The sequence below is a fragment of the Alligator sinensis genome, unplaced genomic scaffold (genome assembly GCF_000455745.1).
Source record: "Alligator sinensis unplaced genomic scaffold, ASM45574v1 scaffold707_1, whole genome shotgun sequence".
NCBI classification, from domain to species: Eukaryota; Metazoa; Chordata; order Crocodylia; family Alligatoridae; genus Alligator; species Alligator sinensis.
Window position 1 is genome coordinate 1,749,294 of NW_005842065.1, and position 4,853 is coordinate 1,754,146.

Below are 4,853 nucleotides of genomic sequence, written 5' to 3' on the forward strand. Positions count from 1 at the left end.
CAGGAGCAACGGGGACGGGAGGGGTTAACCCCCCCCCCCTTTAGCCCTGTAATGGGTTCCAGGCCTCAGCGCTGCAGCCAGCCCCAAACCCGCTTTTAATTAAAGACACAGAAGGGGAGGGGGAGGAGGCTGTGGGGCGGCTATGGGGGACATCGCGCCAGGGGGTGCTCTGCTCTTCCCCCCACCCCCCCCAGTCATCCAGGGACCAGGAGTTCTTTTGGTCAGGAGGAGCCTAGGCATCTGGGCTCCCAGCACACCCACTGGACCCCACTTCCTTCTCAGAGCTGAGGGCAGAATCCTGGCGTCTGGGCACTTAGCCCTGCCTTGCGTTGGCCCACTACACCCCATTCCCTTCCCAGAGTCATGAGAGAACCCAGGCATCTGGGTTCCCTGTCACACCAGGGATTTTGCTCCTTTCTCCAGGGCTTACAGACCTTGTGCAGTGGCCGGGCACTGCCAAGGGATGGGGAGGAGGGGCTGGACCGGATGCTGGCATGGCCAGGTGGTGCCCTGCTGTGGGACATGCCCCAAACTAGAGGCACCTCAAGGCTTCTCTACCCCAGGGGCAGGGCTTCCTGAGGGAGGCTGTGCCTAGTGGGGAGTGCAGGGGGCCAGGAGGGACACCTGGGTTCTCTTCAGCTTTGGGAGGGGAGTGGATACTGAGGGATCTTAGAATAGGGATGGGTGGCAACCTGGATGCCTGGGTTCTGTCCCTGCTCTGGGAAGGGAATGAATGGCTTGTGAGTTAGCGCAGGGTGTGCTGGGAGCCTAGATGCCTGGGCTCTAATCCCTGCCCTGGGATGGGAGTGATGCTGGGTGGTCTGATGCTGCCACTGTCTTGGTGACTCTGTCCCTCATCTGTCTGTCTGCCAATGTTAGGGGGGCTAACAGGTCACAGCTGGGATCCCTTCTCAGCCCCCATTGCTCCCTGCTCCAGCCCCAGGGCTCCACACTAGCTAGGCCTCCATCACACCCCTCATGGCACATTGTGGGAGAGGCTGTCTGGGGGGCACCAGTGGCATCACCCTGCCCCTTGTCTGGCTAGGGCTGAAGTATCTGAGCTCTCTGGGTGCCTCTGCAGCCTGCGACTCCCAGCCCCGGCCCCTCGCCCGCTCCGCCCAGCCCAGCTCAGCTCGCACTCCATAAATTGTGGCCGCCTGCGCCTGGCGCCGCACCCCCCTCCTAGCTTCCGCCTCCTCCTCCTCCTCTGTTTGCTGCCTCCAGTTTAGCCAAGTTTTTTCCCCCTCCTTAAAGCACCAAGGCCCGTTCCCCAGTGCCACCAACCTGCAGGCATGTCTTGGCATCACCTTGGCACTGCTTTGAAAGGGACAGGGCTTTGGGGGGGGGGGCTGGTTCTGAGCCAGCAGCCGGTGTGGGGGCATCAGGCTGGGAGCTGATTGCTTGGATCCTGGGAGGGCTGGGAGATGTGTTTAGGTCTGGGGATGACCTAGGCCAGACCAGCTGGGTTCTGGGTCCTGATTATTCCAGCCCAGGAGTGACACTGGGCCTGGCCATGGTGCTCTGGCACATGTGTGTATGTCCCAGTGCCACATGTGTGAGAGGTCAGGCTGGACATGGGGGAGGGGGCATTGGGGGGGAACAAGGAGGAGGGTCTGGAACCCCAGGGGCCATGAGGCTGCTCCATGCTCAAGGGAGCAAAGAGTCATTTTGGTTTTCCCCCAGGCCTGTCAGCAATGGAGCCCTTATCCTGGCTGGGGTGGTCTGAGCTGTGCCTGGCGTGATGGGGCACCATCTCTGCTGGGGAGGAGGGGTGTGTCCATGCATGCTTGTATGTCTGTGTGTGTGTGTATTTATGCAAACGTTCACTGTGTGTGCATCTGTGTGCCTGGCTGCATGTGTGTGTGTGCAAATGTGGGTTTGATGTGTGCTTGTGTGCATATTTGCGTGTGTACATGTGCATGTGTTCATCTGTGTACATGTTTCTCTGTGTGTGCATGCATGTATAATCTGTGTCCAGGCATGTATGTATGTCTCCATGCATGTGTGCATCTGTGTGCCTGCTTGTAGGTGCATCCACTTATATGTTCGTATGTGCAGACATGTGGGTATGTCTGTGTGCATACATGCGTCTGTGTGCTTGTGTGTGTGTCTGTGTAAGCCCGCATGCGGGTGTGGGCACCCCCCTCCCCGCAGGTCCCTGGTGCCACTCCAGCCTCCTGCATCTGCGGCCGCAATCTGCCGCCCTGGCACATCTGCCGGTGCGGAGACTTGTCGCACAAACACAGCCGGCTCTGCTCGCTCCCACCATCTGGAGGCGCCTGGGGGAGTGTGGGGGGTTCCCTCCCTGCCTTCACTGGGCAGCGGGAGGCATGGGGCCAGGCCGAAGACTTGCACACGTGCTGGGGGCTGTGTGGGCAGGTGGGGGAAGGGGCACATGCATGGGGACAGGTGCTGTGTGGACATAAATGTGCTACAGGCACATGCATGGCACCATTCTGGGGGTGTGAGCTCATGCCTGTGCCCCTGGGCAGACAGCACATGCTACAGCTGTGTGCACATGGAGAGACGGCGGGGGAGGAGGCCCCTGTTCTTCACAGAGGCTTGTGTCACAGAGGACTCGGATGCCTGAGTTCGACCCCTGGCTCAGCCTCAGGACCTGAGTATGTGGTTTCTCCTGCCTGTGCCTCAGTTTCCGCATACAGAGATGGAGGCTGGCACCCTGGGGATGGCAGGGTGAGGAGAGGAGTCTCATACCTGTCCAGAGCCCAGGCCTCCACCCTGCCAGGCTCGAATGGGGTGGCCTGGGCGAACCAGGAGTCCTGCCTCAGTTTCTAGAAAGTGCCCAAACTGTGGTGCAGGCACTTTAAGGCTTTAAAGCGGGAGGTGCCTCCTGCTGGCACCCAGCCAAGGGAGAAGGTAAGTGAGGGCAGAGGAAGCCAGAGGTTCCCTGAGCTTGTTAGGAGACAATTAAAATTAGTATCTGAGCTCCTAACCATGCCCAAGTGTGTGTGCGCGCATGTGAGCAGGGCAAGCTGGGAGCAAGAGGTATGGGAGCCAGGATGACTGAGTTCTGTCCCACCTTTGAGAGCAGGGTGGGGTTCTCTCCCCAGCCTGGCAGGGGAGGGGGGTCAGTGATGTTAGAGCAGGGGGGGCTGGGAACTCAGAGTCCCCAGCTTTGGGAGGGAGGGGGATCTAATAAATTAGAGGAAGGGGTCTGGGAGCCAGGACTCCTGGGTTCCTTCACCAGCCCAGAGCAGAGCATGGATGGTGAGCGATGGATCAGGAAGGGGGCAGGATTCCCTGTGCCTGAGAGAGAAGTAGAGTCTAGTGGATTAGAAGTGCCGGGGTGTGTGTGTGTGTGTGTGTGTGTGCGCGCGCACGTGTGTGTCTGTGCGCGCATGCGCGCTCATGCTAGAACTGGAAACCAGGACTTCTGGGTTCTATTCCCAACTCCAGGATGTCAATGAGGGCAAGTGACTGGAGCCTAGTTAGACTGGGAGCTGGGACACTTGGGTTCTCTATTTTCTTGGGGTTGGCAGAGTTCTTGGAGACCCCCCTGGGCACTAATCTCTCACTCTGCCCAGCCCTTCTAATCAGTTTCCCCTCCCCATGATACATACCTTATCCAGAGCTCTGGACCCCCTCCCCACCCCCACCAGGGCCAAAGATCCTGTGTGCGTGGGGCCTGGTCTTGCACATGCACACGCCTGCACATACAGGCACATTGCGGGGGGGAGGTGGCTGGGAGAGCAGCCCCATGGGGGGGGCTGGGGGCTGGAGCAGATGGTCACCTTGGCAGCCCTCCCACCATGGATCTATTCCATGCGTTGCACGCAGCCGCCCCAGGGCCCCGGTGCTGCCAGGAAAAACAGCCGTGCTCCGGCTTCCTGTGCCCGGCCCCCTGGCCTGGCCCCCACAGCCCCCAGCCAGCCCCACCAGTCCCTTCTACGACACTGCTGAGTCCTGGGGGAATTACCCCCTCCTGCGGCTGCTCCAGTCAGTGCCTCTGGGGGGTGGCACTGCTCAGGAGGAGCCCAGGGGTGCAAATGAGTTCACAGCCTTGGGAGACATCACTTGCTGTGGTGGGGGAAGGGGGGCTGCTAGGGCAGGAGGAGTGGGGATACTTGGCAGGACCCCCCTGCCTGAAGGGTGGGGGGATGTGGGATTGGCGGCCACTCCTGTTTCAGGACCAGTGAGCTCAGAGTTACCCCAGGATGGACCCCCGCATACTGGGGCCTGCACCTCAGTTCCCCCACCTGGAAAATGGGTCTGGGGCCATTAATTTTCCTTTCTCCCCACCCCTGGGAAGGGCTTTGACATGAGGAGGCTGGTGGTGAGCTGAGGCCTTTAGGCCAGGACCTGCGGGTACAGGCTGGGACCCCCTGAAGCTTTCATGACCAGAGCAGCCGCTTGGCGGCAGCTGACCCCCCTGCTGCTCCCCACAGCATGGTGACCCCTGCTGCCCCCATTCACCCCCATGTAGGCCTAGCAGCAAGCACTGTGCTCTGGAGTGCAGGGGGGATTTCTCCTTGTGGCAACAGCCCCAGCCTCCTCTTCCCTCAGGGGGGTTTTCTCCTTGTGGCTCCAGCCCCAGCCTCATCTTCCCTGGGGGCACTGTGTGGGGGCTGGGGGACAGCAGGGCCCCCAGTGGGTCCCAGGCAGGAAGGGGGGGGGTCTGCATTTGCTCCCATGGGCCACGGGTAGCGGGAGGGGGATCCCCGCCATCCCATCTGTCAGGCAGTTCCCCCCACCCCCAGCTGCGGCAGGAGGGTCTGGGGCAGGTTGGGGGGTGCTGGCCTGGGAACAAAGGCCCAATTGAGGAGGCGTCATGGCAACGGCGGCTCCGTCTCGCACGGGCAGCGTGTGCCAAGGGGGTGCCATGGTTACGCCCG